Source organism: Pipistrellus hanaki (assembly GCF_964339955.1).
Source record: "Pipistrellus hanaki genome assembly, chromosome: 1".
NCBI classification, from domain to species: domain Eukaryota; kingdom Metazoa; phylum Chordata; class Mammalia; order Chiroptera; family Vespertilionidae; genus Pipistrellus; species Pipistrellus hanaki.
The window spans coordinates 178,977,763-178,993,483 of NC_140503.1; the positions used below are offsets into that span (position 1 = coordinate 178,977,763).

General features: G+C 45.0%; 1 protein-coding gene across 1 annotated transcript in view; it reads left to right on the forward strand.

Moving 5' to 3' along the window:
- Positions 1-14,116: 14,116 nt before the first annotated feature.
- HOPX (HOP homeobox) overlaps positions 14,117-15,721 on the forward strand; it is a 31,504-nt gene continuing 29,899 nt past the window's right edge. Inside the window, exon 1 of the mRNA XM_084899565.1 lies at positions 14,117-14,779. The gene's annotated coding sequence lies outside the window, so the exon portion shown is untranslated. The remainder of the gene's footprint in view (positions 14,780-15,721) is intronic.

The following is a 15,721-nucleotide window of genomic DNA, read 5'->3' on the forward strand; positions in this document are numbered from 1 at the left end:
GAGAGGAGAATATTATTTGGGTTTGCTTTTTGCTTCTTTGGCCTGCCTAAGGGTACATGCTACTCAGGATGGCATCTTAAAGTAGACTAAATCAAACAATTTGCATGCCTTCGATTTCCCTCCCTTCAAGTATTGAACCAACCAATTACATGCAATTTTCTCTCACCAGAGGGAAAAAAATGAGAACTTTGTAAATAATAGAGGGCATCGTGGTGTCTCCCGTTCTTCCTGGGAGGCAGCCACATAAGATATCTGGCATTCTTTCCTACAGCATCTTCCTAGAATGAAGCAAAGTCCTCAAAGGTTGTAATTATTGTTTATTTGGCTTAAGACTTGACCAAACACTACACCAAATTTCAGAGGGCTTCTTTCTAATAGATCCTATGATCAAGAAGATTCCAGGACTAGAAGGAACACTTTCTATATACCTTTTCCACTATTGTTCATGTGACCGGAATATCTCAGATCTCATCTCTGTCCCACGGCCAGATCTCAGGGCCCTGGGACAGAGCCCAGTGGGTACAAAAGAGATTCTGCTGGGATGTCCAGCTGCTGACTCAGGGCTTTTGATTTTAAAGGTTCCCAGTAAGATTTCTGAGACCCTCTAGGGGGACTGCTAACAAGGTCGCCTAAGACCATCGGAAAACATAGGTATTTACATTACGATTCATAACAGTAGCAAAATTACAGTTATGAAGTAGCAACAAAAATAATTTTAAAGTTGAGGGTCACCACAACATGAGGAACTGTGTTAAAGGGTTGCAGCATTAAAAAGTTTCAGGACCTCTGCTCTAGATTATTATTTTACAAATAATAATAACAAGCCTGCTCCCAGTGGGTATCTGCTGAGCATGATCCGAGTTTGCTGGGCACCTGCTCACTCCTGCCTTTCCTGCTGCTCCCTTTGCAAAGCCAAGGAAAAGCAGATGTTTGGCTTCTGGAAGGAAGAGAAAGGTATATGGCTTGCACAGGACAAAGTGCTTGTTCATGAGGCGGCTGACACCTGGGCCTGCTCCTGATTTATTATATCACCTTGTGCAGGTCACTTTGGTGCTTTAATGATCGGACAGCATTTTGAAAATGTCAAATGCAAGGTAAGTGCTGGGACAAGAAAGCCAAAGCCGTGTGGCTTTCTTAATGAGGCAGCAGGAAGTGCCTGTCGTTTTTCCTGTTCACTTTAAACCTCCAATGAAAGTAAAAACTTTAGTGCCTATATAATACTGAGAGAGGACAACCTTGAATCCTCAGAGCCAATAAATTGCTCTTGGAGCCTCCTTGATGAATTAAGTTGCTGGATATGTGAGCTCCTGGTTACAAGGAGGATAAAGTCTTGGATAATCCTAACAACTTGAAGATATATAACCAGGGGCATTTAGGACTATAGAAAATTTGGGAGGGAATGCGACTCCATAACCAACATTTGATAACTACATTTTAATAAGAAGGGTATTTAATCCTTCTGATGGCATTAATAGCCTTTATGAAAATCTATACTTAATTTTTAAAGAGGGTGTTTGGTAGGTAAGAGAGAATGGAAAGGAGAAGACAGACAGACATTTTGAAAATTTTAGCTGAGATTGGGCCCTGCTCCTCCATTCATTCTCTCAGAAACTGTATCAAAAGAAGCTCCTTCCATCCTAGCTGGTATGGCTCAGTCAGCCTGTGGACTGAAGGGTCTTAGGTTCGATGCCAATCAAGGGCACATACCCGGGTTGCCGGCTCTATCCCCAGTAGGAGGCATGCAGGAGGCAACCATTCAATGATTCTCTCTCATCATTGATATTTTCATCTCTCTCTCCCTCTCCCTTCCTCTCTGAGATATATATGTATATGTATATATATGTATATGTATATGTATATGTATATGTATATGTATATGTATATGTATATGTATATGTATATAAGAAGCTCCTTCCTTCAGGGAAGAAGAAGCATGTTATGGGTTGACTTGTGTCCCCTCAAAATTCCTATGTTGAAGTCCTAATCCTCAGTACCTCAGACTGTGACTTCATTTGGAAACAGCATCACTGTGGATGTAATTAGTTAAAATGAGGTCATTCTAGAGCAGGGAGTGTGCCCTAATCCAATGTGACTGGTATTCATATATAAAGGAAATCTGAAACAGACAGATTTCCACTCAGGTGGAACAACATGTAAGGTGAGGCAGAGAGTGGGGTAATGAGGAACAGCAAAGATGGCTAACTAAGCGCCAGGAGCCAGGGGAAGGGCATGGAACAATTTTCTCTCACCACCTCAGAGAGAATCAACCCTGCTGACACCTGAATCTCAGACTTCTAGCCTCCAGAACTGTGCAACAACACATTTCTGTTGTTTAGACCATTCAGTCTGTGGTCCTTTTTATGGCAGCCCTAGCAAACGAATCTAGCGCACTGTGTCCTAGAGAATCAGAGGTAACATGGAAAAGAAGAGGTTAAAGGTAGTTAACATAATATTCTTCAGTACTTTTAGAGATTTATTTAGCTTAACATATTAATTTCTTAAAATATAAAAATGTCTATTTAAAAGCCGTGATCCTCAGTTATTTATACCTTCTGGCATATTGTACAAGGTCTCCCATCTTACACTTCTCTTCCAGAACCTCACCATTTCTCCATTAAGTAGTAAGATTTAGGTGGGCTTGTCACTTACTTGTAACCAACACAATGCCATAGCAGTGATGCTACATGACTTCTGAGGCCATGTCCTATTGCCTTGGGAGCTGAAATGCTTGCCCTGAAGCATCTAGCTACCTGTGGCTGCCATGTTGTGAGGAAGCTCAAATCAGTGCTTATGGGGAGACCACCTGGAGAGAGACACCCAGCAAGACTGCAACTGCTCAGCCCCTCTGCTGTTCCAGCTCCCACATATCAGACTCCAGACCAGAATCTTCCCACTGAGGCTTCCTACATTCCTGTCCACAGCAATGAAGACAGACAATAAAGTGATTGTGGTTGATTTAAGCCATGAAGCGTCGGGGTGATTTATTATGCAACAATGTCTAACGGGCATGCCTTAATGCAATACTCTGATAATCAAATTTCTTGACTCTTAAATGAGCTGTTGCAGAATTTAATTTTCTTTTTTAAAAGGGTGGGAAACACAGGAGAAAAGATGATTAGGTAACCTAGAAACATCTACTTTGCAAATGTCCCCAGAGTCTGGTGGGAAGTTTTGTGTGCCACCCAGACCCAGCAGTGTTGCTCTCTCCTTGGCATTCTGCCGCATGGTTAATTTAGAATGTAAATGTGAAGGAGGCACCATAGGATTGGAATCCACTGATCACACTAATGTTTATGTAAATCAATGAATTCCTGATTGGAGAGTCCTTTTCGCTCTACTCCGAAAGGTGCCCTGATTATGCAAAATTGTGCATCAATTGCCTTGAACAGGAACTAGTTAGTGATCACTGGTACCAGAGTCTTGCATGTTGGATTTCTTCCAACTTTTGAAGATTTGTATTTTTCAATCAGAATCTGGCACTAATTCTAACGATTCTTACTTTATGTGTGCAGGGGGCGGGAAGACTGGGATGGTGAAGATATGTGCTTTTGAATAATCCTCAGCCCTTGTCATCTTCCTACTAAGAGGCCCCTCCGGTTGTTAGGTTGTTAGTGCTGACATAGCTCTGCTCAATTATGAAGGACCATCTCCCCCAGTCATTTCATCCTACTCAGAAAAGGCCTGGATCCTTGTGAGACCTCCGTGTTCCAAATACTCCTTATCAGCCCACAGTTTGTTTTCTATGGTGTCTTTGATTAAGGCCTTCTTTCATCAGGGCATTTGAATAATTCCCCTCCCTTTCTGTTATCGGAGTTCTTGCTTGCCACTTCTGGTCTCCAAGACAGCCCTCCGCCTGTCCTGCGGGATTCAGATGCCTGTGAAATCCACGCTGGCTTGTGCTGCAAACGCCTTGCAAGGGAGTCCTTTGGAAAATTGACTTATTTCCCCCTTTCAGCCCTGAAGCAGTAGTTAGTGGCAAATAGTCATTCAGAACACAGCTATTAGTTAAGCATCTCTGCAGACGATAGCTGAGGGGCAACAAAGACTCTGAAAAGAAAAGGCCCCATAATCCCTTATTTGTGACTCCCAAGAAGTAGCTGTTAAAAGTGACTTTGGCAAGCAGGCAGCTGCTTCTGCCATTTATCTTTAATCAGATAATCATAGGGTCTGGAGGGTCCTTAATCCACCCTTCTGCGTGCCTGCCAGGCTTTCTGAAGACTGTTCCAGAATCCTCAAGTGCTGTCCTCACACCGACACTTGGAAAATCTTAGGGGAGGCCGCAGGAAACACACTGGGGAGAGGAGGCAGCGACTCCTTTTTGAGGCAGAGGCAGAAAGACATTCTTTTCATCACCCGACCTCTCCTTGCTTTCTGAACAACCTTTGAATAGATATCAACCTTACTCCTCAAATACCCTATGAGGGTATCATTATCCTGTTTCACAGATGAGGAAATTAAGGTTCAGAGAGGTTAAATTACCAGCTATGAAGAGACATACCTAGGACAGGGTGACCAGCCACCTGGGACTGGGGTGTTGGGGGGATGCAGGACTTTCAGCGCCAAAACCAGGACAATTCTGGAGAAGCCAGGAAGGTTGGTCACTCTAGGTTTGAGCCAGGTCTACACTGTCTCCAACACCAGGTCTACACTGTCCCCAGAGCCTTTCATCTGATCCCTGACACCATCCTAACTTGTCCTGAGCCTGAGATCTGGCCCTGGCACAGGTCCGGCAGCTACTGGCAGCACCATGAAGAGGTCAATTCCCTCTGAGTCAGAGAACGAAGTCAGGGGCATCAGCTCTGGGAGATTAACCAGGACACCAGGGCCTCTTGTAGGTTCCTCAGAACCCACTGGAAATACTAGTCTTATTATAGGCAGTTAGACAGACATGAGCAGAGCAAGGACGATGGGCCAGGTACAAAAACTCACCAAGGCAGAAAGCTCCAAATGCCTAGCAAGGGGAAAAACTGGGAAAACAAGAGCCTCGCCCCCAAGGTAACCTATCCTACCCCAACATATCACTGGTCATGCAGGTTGGACCCCTCCTATCTCATATCACTGATCATGTGATTTAGATCCCTGACCTTTTCCTCCCTGAAGATAACACCTACGTAGGCCTCAATTGTATTTCAGCTCCAGGCCCAGAAAAGCAGCAAAACCAGGCAAGCGATGCTGTGGCTGCCTCAGGACCAGCTGCATTGACTAATGACTCCCTGCAATGGCATCGACCAATCAGTGGAAACCTGGAAAAGCACATCTGGAAAGCTGATGAATTGAGACCCTGTCCTGAGACCTCCCCTAAGATTTCTATCTGCAAGAGACAAATACACTCAGGATGAAGGACCCAGCTCTCCCCCAGGGCACACCTACAAACTATTTCATCCCTCCTTCTTCCCCCTATGGCACCCCGTAAGACTTGCCACGAGGGGAGCAATGGCAGTGGAAGCTTCGGGACTAACCCCCTGAACCTGTCTCCAAGCCTCCCTTTTCTCTGTCTTCTCAGGGAGCCAAGCAGCCCAGCCTGGGCTCTCCTGTTATCTCCTTTATGCCCTTCCTTGTCTCACTGTCCTAAGTATATTTTTGTTGCAGCCAATAAATTCTGACTTACTTGCTACACTTTGCCTCTTGACTGAAATCTTTCTTTCATCTTGCCAGGAACAGCCTGGGAGCTTATTCTCCAGAGATGTAAACGCCAGACGCGAGGGTGCGTACCACCATTTATGGAATTCACCACATCAGGGGACCTTTTACAAGAGGCCTCAATCCATTACCCACTGCACTGCCAGGATCTCCCTACAGAAGTCTCAGAGAAGGCCCCAAAGGAGGCAGGGTCTTGCTGAAATGCACAGAGCAGAATTGCGCTGAAGTAGTCAACAAAACCAGGGCATATTTTTGCCAAAAGAAGAAACCAAGACATTCAGACCTCTTTTTTTTTTTTTTTTTTTTTTTTTTTTTTTTTTTTTTTTTCAGAGATGATCTACAGTTCCTTCCTCCATCCATCCCTTTCCCTTGACTCTCCCTCTTCCTTTCTCTCCCCCTTCCCTTCCCTTCCCTTCCCTCCACCCACCTCTCTCACCAAGGGTTTTCTCTTTCAGGTTGTCTCCCTGGATTGCCATGGAGGGCCAGGAACTGACCCAACACCTGGTGAAATCCTTGTAGCTTCCACCTACACACATACACATACACAGTGCCAGATGTTCCCCTCTTGTTGCTGGACTCTAGAAGGTCTAAAGAGGCCCCCGTTGTTGAGGGTCGGGACTCAGGACCCTTGGAGCATGCTCCTTACCAGTGGTAGGGGTGAGTGTTTCATGTTCTAACAGCTGCTGAAGGTGCACCTGTGCCCTGAAACTTCCTCTCCGTTCTAAGTGGGGGTAGCCAACCTCCCACTATGGCTGCCTGGGTCCTTCTTCTCCATCAACCTGCTCCTACTTTCTCCTCGGAGGACGGAAGATTAAGACAGAAAGGACCTCAGAGAGATGGTCTAGTTTGACTCCCTCCTTATGCAGAGGGGGCTACGGGATGGAGGGGAGATGTGAGCTTCCAACGTCCCACAGAGACCACATTGGTGCCTGTGCCGTGGAGAGCAGGAGACAGGAAGAAAAAGGCCTTTCGTTTCTAATTAAAACTCCTTCCTTCCCTTCCCTGATCCTTGGCTTTACCGAAAATTATTTTAAAAACTTTCTCCACTATGTCAAACATGCCATATATATATAGTTTTGTCTTCAAACTTTATATTTCTGTTAGCTCTGTTCTTTATTACTCCTCTCTGTTCCCAAGAAAAACCATTTACAGAAATGGAGCGTCTCCAATAAGGATGCTCAGAGTTCCGGGTTGGGGGTCTCCACGGACAGAGTGGATCCTGCTTTTCCGCTCCTGCCTGGGGCTCCTTGAGTCTTGGCTGCAGAGGTCGAGCTCCGCAGTAGAAAGGAGCACGAGCTGTGCCTGGGTTTGAAGCCCCGTCAAGCAAGCTTCCTCCCAGAGAGCTCCCCACCCCTCCCTGCCTTCTGAGAGCACAGGGCCCATCCCTGAGAGTTCAGGAGTGGGTGTGGGGACACTCCGTCCTCACCCTGTGTGTGAAGGGATTACCATCAGGCTGCGGTAACCCCAACTGCAATATCTTCCCGTCACTCATGGAAGAGGCAGCCTCTCAGGTGAGCCTCCACCCCCACCCCCCTGGAGAATGTCACCGCGCTGCTTCGGAGCAGCTCCGCCAGATGCTGAGGGTGAGAAGTGAGGTGTTCACCGGGAGGAGAGATGCCTCCCCTCCGCCCTCCTTCCACAGACAGGGCGATACTGGCTGTTAGCAAGGGCCTTCCCCTCTTCCCACCAATAGCACGAATGGGTTTGGGGAGGAAAACAAGGCTAGTGACCTCCCTGTTCACTAGACTCCAGATGAAACAAAATGGAACAAGAAGGAACTGTGGTCCTTCAGTCAAAGAGCAATGGCAACACGGGTCACACCAGATGGAGCAGCCTTCCCCAGGCACCTTCCCTAACAGCGTTGCTATGGGTGACTGTATCCTAACGCCCAGTCACCCGCTGACTCAGACGCCACCAGGACACACGGGTTAGGTAAGACGATGGAATCCATGCTTAGGATGAAATACCTATACCTTACCGAAAGGATGACCTAATCATCATGAGATATACAAAAGCTACAAAGAATATAGGGAGGTGATGTTCAAACGTCCAGTCCCCCTTCACCAGGGAACTTCTGACACCCTCCTTCAGGATCAGCCGAGGGCAACATCGCCAGCTAGGCCAGTAGGCATCCTCTCCTGTGACCCAGTGCTCTGTCACCTGCTGATCCTCTTCTATTTCCCATACGGCTCCTCGGCCCAGGACGCTGGCCGAGGAAGGGAGCTCAGGGAGTCAGAATCTCCACACTATCTGCAAAGAATTCCTAGTCTTTCTATAAGCTCATCTCTTAGGACAGAATTTTCATCAAGTATGCTTCTATAGTCTGGCTACCCCACTTTCTAATTTGCTTCTTTACAAGTCAAACCCCCTTGGGTTATATCATTCACAGTTAGTTTACTTAAATGCCTTTGGTGGTTTTCTGTCCACCAGGGAATGGCTTTTCTATCTCTGCCCCATTGCTTGGCTCCATGTGTCCCCCATTCATGAAGTGGCTCTCGGCCTTTCCGTGATGTCCTGCTCTGGGCAGGACAAAAATAGCTTCTTCCTCTGTGGCTCTACCAAACACCTGTGTTTGCTGTAGCACTTCGGGGTTTTAGGTTTAACTATTTCCTACCTACCATGTGTGCATTGCACAAAGATGACTTGAGGAAATCTGGCTTCATGTAACTACCATTTAGTGAGCATATACTATGTCCTGTTAAGTCGTATGCTAAGTCAGTGGTCGGAAAACTGCGGCTCGAGAGCCATATGCAGCTCTTTGGCCCCTTGAGTTTTTAGCAAAGGCCAGCTTAGGAGTTACTCTATTTGAGTTAATAACAACGTACCTACCTATGCTCTCCAAAAGAAATTTCAATCATTGTACTGTTGATATTTGGCTCTGCTGACTAATGAGTTTGCCGACCACTGTGCTAAGTGACTAGCAATATATTATCTCTAGTCCTTACAGCAAATCTGTAAGATTAGCATCATGGTTCCCATTTTATAGATGAGGATACTGAATCAGAGAAGTTACATAACTTGCCCTCGATCACAGAGACAGTTAAGTGGCAGAAGTGGGACTTGAACCCAAGTCTGCATGACTCAGAAGCCTGTACTCCTTTCCTTTTCACCATTCTTCTGGTCACTCAGCAGATGCTTACTGAGCACATACCATCTCCCAGGTAGTGTTCTTTCCTTGTGGAGTATGACATCTCACTCACCTCATCCTTCACCCTAATCCTCTCGATCTGTGGCAATGGGGGAGAAAGTTTCTGAAGCACATTGCAAGGACAGCAAAGAGAAGGAAACCATTATCTAACTGCAGGTGTTTATTTGAAACTTGCTAACTGCCCAGAGGAAAAGAAGTGTGTGAGAGTGACTGTATCAGCGATATGTTTCTAGTTTATGCATCCCAGGCAGTAGCTGGAGCTCCCAGGCAGAGACAGATGTAAACATGTGGGATTATGAAAGTCCACTGAAATGTAATAGACAGGAGGAGGAGCAGGAAAATGAGCCTTCAAGCTTATAGACAGTTTTGCGGTCTTTTTATAATTACTTGCAGTATTGGAGTTAATGTTTCTAAGAAATCAGCAGCATCATAAATCCCATCTGACATAAGAGAAGACAAGAGGCTGATGATTGTGTGTTATTTCCTGGACATACAGAAAACCAGTAGTGATATTAAGATCTAGTAGATAGCCTGGCCAGTGTGGCTCAGTGGTTGAGCATAGTCCTACGAGTCAGGAGGTCATGGTTCAATTCTCAGTCAGGCGCATGCCCGAGTTGCAGGCTCTATCCCCATTGGGGGCATGTAGCATGCAGGGGCAGAGGGGGGGAGGGGATGGGAGATGGATGATTCTGTCTCATCATTAATGTTTCTGCCTCTCCCTTCCTCTCTGAAATCAATAAAAATATCCTATATAATAAAAGCCTAATATGCTAAGTGTCCAGTTGTCCCCTCATCCATTCAACCAATCAAAGCTTAATATGCTAATGATATGCTAAGGCTACTCAACTGTTCTCTATGATGTGCACTGACCACCAGGGGGAAGACATTCAATACAGGAGCTGCCCCCGGGTGGTCAGTGTGCTCCCACAGGAGCCAAAAGCCAGGCTCAGGCTAGAGCAGCAGCCATGGTGGAAGCCTCTCCCGCCTCCATGGCAACACTAAGGATTCTGACTGATGCCTTAGGCCCACTCTCCTGCCATCATTCAGACATCCCCCAATGGCTCTCAGACTGTGTGAGAGACCCCCCTTCCAAGTACACGAATTTTGTGCACCGGGCCGCTAGTATTTTTAAAAAGAAAAGAGCTAGCATCTACACCTGCAGAAAAAAAATCATTGTGACCAGCTACTTCCCTTAATTGTGGGTTGTTGAAATAGTTTTAATTTTGCTCAGAGCCAAAGTAAACTTTTTTTATTATTATTATTAAAAATAAAGTGCATAGAAACAGAGAACTGATATAGTGAAACCCCGTTAAGTAGTGATGGCTAAACTGGTGGCCAGGCAATAAAGCAGTTAGGTTGTCATACTTTAAAGGCCTTTTTGGATTGGCTATTGGTAGCATTTTTCTACTTCTTCTCTCTTAACTGAATCCTATATAGTTTCACATACCACAAAATTTGTCTGGAGAAGGTGGATCCTTCTCTTGGACCCATGAAATGAACCACGATCAACCTGATTCACTTCCTCTTTGCAAATGATGGATTTAACCAATGTGTTGGTCATTTGGCCCAGTTTTCGGCAAGGAGACAAAACTAGAATTTTTTTTAGTAGCTTCTAGAAAGATGTTTCTCTCTAACGAACAAAAAGAGATACTAAGGAGAAATCCCCTATTTGTCTCTGGGGTCAGAGAGTGTGAGTCTAAGTCTGTGTACAGGTCCTTTAAGAGGAACTGCCTAGGACTCTAACAGCCTCTGTATCCCTCAGCTTCAACCCCACTGGTTTTTAGAGCCAGACATTATGGGAGACTTCCCTTCCTGCTCTGGAACCCTGGTGTGGGGCTGGAAACCCCCGCTCCTCAGGGGATACCTCTGCAGCCAAGACATCCCTCCTAATTTTTATCTGTCACATGGGTGTGGGTCAAGCCCATTCTGCATCTTCACCCCTCCTATCAGTCTTATTTACTTATTTATTTAATTGATTGGGGTGACATTAGTCAACATGAACATATAGGTTTCAGGTGTGGGTTTCTATGTTACAAGATCTGTATATTGCACTGTGTGCCCACCACCCACAGTCACCTTATATAAAGATCCCCTACTTCCTACCACCATCTTTCCTCTGGCAACCACCACAGTGCTATTGGTGTTCTGAGTTTCAGTTTTATATCCCAACATATGAGTGAAATCATATGGTTCTTATTTTTTTCTAACTGACTTATTTCACTTAGCATAATGTTCTCAAAGTCCAATCATGTTGTTGCAAATGGTGCTATTTCATCCTTTCTTATGGCTGAGTAGTATCCCATTGTGTATATGTACCACATCTTCTTTATTCAGTCCTCTTGGTTGTTTTTATGTCTTGTACACCATGCATAGTGCTACAATCAACATTAGGAGTGTACATACTTTTGCAAATAATGATTGAGATTTTTGGGTATATACTCAGGAGAGGAGTTGCTAGATCATATAGGTCATATAGCTCTATTATTAATTTTAAAAAATACATTTTTTAAAAATTGATTTCAGAGAGGAAGAGAGAGGGAGAGAGAGATAGAAACATCAATGATAAGAGAGAATCATTGATTGTCTGCCTCCTTCATGCCCCACACTTGGGATCCAGCCTGCAATGCGGGCATGTACCTTGGCTGGAAATCAAACTGTGACCTTCTGGTTCATAGGTTGACACTCAACCATTGAGCATGTTGGCTGGACTATTCTTAATTTTTTGAGGAATCATCAGACTGCTTTCCATAATAGTTATACCAGTCTGTATTCCCACCAGCAGTGATTGAGGGTTCCCTTTTTCCCACAACCTCTCTAACACTTGTTATTGATTATCTTATTGATAATTAGAGGTCCGGTGCATGAAATTCATGCACAGGTAGAGTTCCTAGACCTGGCCAGTGATCAGGGCCAATCAGGTTCCCTCACCTCCCCACCTCTCCACCTCCTCTTTCCCTTGCCACCTGTGCTCACCACCACCATGCAGTTCCCCTCCATCCCTGCTCCCCACCTTCCCACCTCCCCATCTCCTCTTTCCCTTGCTCCCTCAGTGCCCCATTGCCACCGCTGGATGCCCCCTGGTGGCCAGCACACATCATAGCAAGTTATCAAACTCCCATTCTCGCAGTTGAACTTGCGAGGGGACACTATGCATATTGGCCTTTTATATATATAGATGGCCACTCTAACAGGCATGAGGTGGTATCTCATTGTAGTTTTTATTTACATTTCCTTAATTACCAGTGAGATTAAACATCTTTTCATATATCTATTGGCAGTTGATATATCTTCTTGGGAGAGATGTATTTTCAGGTCCTCTGCCCACTTTTTGATTGGGTTGTTTGTTGTTGAGTTTTACAACTTCTTTATATATTTGGGAAATTAAACCCTTGTTGGAATATAATCTCCCATCTGGTTGGCTGACTCTTCATTTTGTTGTCATTTTCTTTGGCTGTGCAGAAGTTTTTTAGTTCGATAGATATAGTTCCATTCATTTATTTTTGCTTCTACTTCCCTTGCCTTTGAGATTATGTTCATAAAATGTTCTCTATGAGTCTCGAGCTGCCAGCTGCAGGGCTGTGTCTGTGGGCCACCTCTCTTCTCATCTCTCCATTTGTTCCCCTATGCCCACTTTTAGATGTTTCTGTGCATGGGTCTCTCAGGCGTGTATCTGTGTTGAGCAGGAATCTATTTGATGGCTAACTTATTGAAATGTCAGAGGAAAAGATGCACCTTTATGCTGCCATTCCCTTGATGTTACTCTCCTACCCGTCTTGAGGTGGCTTCTTCCTTAATTCGGTAGTTGTAGGACTTTCCTTCTGCCAGATTTCAGGTGGTTCTGAATTATGGTCGTTTTGTAGTTTAATTGTAATTTTGATGTGGATGTGGGAGGAAGTGAGTACTGTGTTTACCTTCACTGCCATCTTCCTAGAAATCCCACAATTCTTAAGTGACGTAAAGCTGCTCTATGGTTTTTGCCACCTTTAGTTTCGGCTCCATGATACACTGGATAAAGAGAAACAGCTGGAAGCAAACACAACACACAAGAGCGAAAGAAATGTGTCCGAACCAAGATGAGACTCTGATAATGTTAGGCCCTCTGTCTGGGGTTACATAGCCTTCAAAGGAATTTAGAAACTGAGCAAATAGCACGTATTTATAGAGCACCTACGGTATGTCATACACTGTGCAGGGTGCTGGGGTCACAAGAGTGGACAAGTCAGGCACGGCCATTGAGGTCACGGATGTCACATTCTGGAAGATAGAGGATAAACAAGCCAAGAAATAAGAATAGGTGAAAATATTAGTATGCAACTTTCTTGGTGCTTATTCAAATCAGTCCTGAGTGGAAACACAGACTCTAGAAGCAGATAGGTAAGGATACAAACTCCACTTCTACCACACTTGCTGTGACCTTGGGGAAGCGATTTAAAACTTCTGAGAATCAGTTTCCTCAGCTTTAAAATGATGATAATAAAAAACTAACTCCTGGAGTTGTGAGGATTAAATACACAAAGAAACTCCCTGTAAAGTGTTTGACATGGAACCTGGCATAGAGTCAGTATCTCGAGATTCTAGATGACGGTCAGGTGATGGTCACCCTCATCCTCATTTCCATTGTCACAGTGATGTGTGCCAGGCTCCGTGGGTGTCAAAGGATGAACAAGACCCCGCATTCAAGAAATCTGGGAGGCAAGCATTCAAATTTGGCCACAGAACAGTCACAAGTTAGGCAATGAATTAGGCAGGAAACAAAAGAATTCCTCTGGTAACCAGGGATGGGGTCGGCTAGGCCTCCTGTCTACTTTTCTCCCACACATGTTTTATAACCATTATCCCCCTTTTTTTTTTTGCAAGAAGGAAAGAAATATTCTGAATGATTGCTGCTCTTCTTTTACAGACAGCTTGCTGTTTCCCAAGAGAATCAAGTGGGCTTTTTCTTTCTCCAGTGAAGTGAAAAATACAGGACGTGGATATCTGGGTGGCGCTTACCAGTCTGTGTCTGTGCAAACACTCACAGATACTCCCGCAAATGACCTCACCAAGCCCCGTCTCCCTTTCTTCACCCTCCCGAAATCATGCCGGCTTAACGCGTTTAGTGTTCTGCAATTGACTGTTAACTGCCTTATTTAGCTAGAAACTACAGATAGACCTTGACTAACCGGGTCCCCACACCCACACACATACCCTCACCCTTAGAAATATTTCCCCGGATGGTCACACAAGCCACTGAACACTCTCTCACCCTTGGAGAGCATCTTCCCACAGGCTTGCTTATACACTGGCTTTTTATTTGAGCTCTCAACTCTCCGATAGGAATTTCACTAACAAAGGAAGGGGAGGGGAAACGAGGAGGAAAGGATAGACGCTGGGGGAAAGCAATGACAATCGTTTTCAAAGGGAGCTAATATTGTGTCATCCCGGGCTGAACCTCCCTTGTAACTGCTCTTTATTTGTACACTCTGTGCCTGAAAACAAAATAACTTTTCATTGATTGGGCCATTATCCAGGCTCCGAGCTTGGCACCCAGCCCCCAGATCTGTGAAATCAGGCCTCACCAAGCCTATGCTTTGAAATGAGAAAACATCTCACTGGAAGCCCATTCAAAGTAAGGAATTTGGCTCAAGGCTCCAGGGTCCTGAGTGTCTTCCTTCTCTTGGCTGCATCTCCCTCATCCAGTCTTGGTGCAGAATCTTGCTTGGCTCGCGAGCAGATCAGGAACAAGAAGTCAGCCGTGCTGAGAACGTCCCATGACACTCTCAGAAGTCACCGCCTGACTATCAAACCTGAATAACCAGAGAGATGTAACCTCGGCATACTTGCAGTTGTTTTCCTCCTGCCCACGCTGCAGGCTTTTCAGGTCCTTGCTTGAGAGTGAACTCACAGGCGTAAATAACGTGCTGTCAACTGCCCTTGTCGGGCAGCTCAGCTATTTAAGCAGACCAGTGTCAGAAAACTCAGCTTCCCAGACCCAGCCTTCGCCACTTCCACGTAAGTAACTTTCAGAGGTCTGCCTTTTGTGTAGAAGCGACTGAAATGCTCTAGGTACCGTATTTGCTATTCTGCTGGGAAAGGTGGAGGTGTGAGGGAGAACAAAACTTAAGAGCTGGTCCCAAGCAGGGAGCCAGAGAAGCTGAGGGATGTAAGTTGAGGTGAATTTTGGAGCAAGGGGCTGGCTATGTTGGCCTTTTGGCCAGTAGGTGAGATGTTTTTCTCACTCTCTCCTATCTCTGAAAGACACTTTGAAACCAGCGCTTGTGCTCAGTTACACGTGAGTTTATCATGTGAAGCCAATATTGCTGTGCTACCTATCTGTTTAAAATTAAACATAACATCATTTTAAAATATTTTTTTGTGTGTTCAATGTAGCGAGGAAGGGGAGGTATCTCTGGTTTGAGTAGAGGTGGCTCGACTGTAAATTTGCAGTGCTGTTTCTTGTTACTTCTGGTTCTCATAATACTTACCAGTTATGAAAATGAAAATATTGATCTTGTTTGGGATGAAAAGGAACCCCATGCACCGGGGTTTTGAGAAAATGTATGTTTGTGATATTTGAGCACAATGGTATCCAGGTAAACTGTTAAGTGGAACAAGCATTATTGTAGGGAAAGGGCACAACATACCACAGAGCTTAGGGGAGACAGAGCTTAGGGGAGAAGAGGAATGCACAAAGTTTCCATGAAGTAGCACTTCAGTCGACGAGGTCTGTAATGTATTTAGTTAAGCAGGGTTAGGATAACCAGAGCAGGCAGAGAACAAAATAAAAGTACAGGGGAGGAGAGAGGGGGAGCGGATGTTAAAGCATTTATAATTAGACATCATAGTCACAAAATGCATCCTATAGGAATACAATAAGGATGACATTAATCCCATAGTTCCTGCCTTGGGTCAAGAACCTGTGACTAAGATTAAGAATCTGGTGAGCCGAAACTG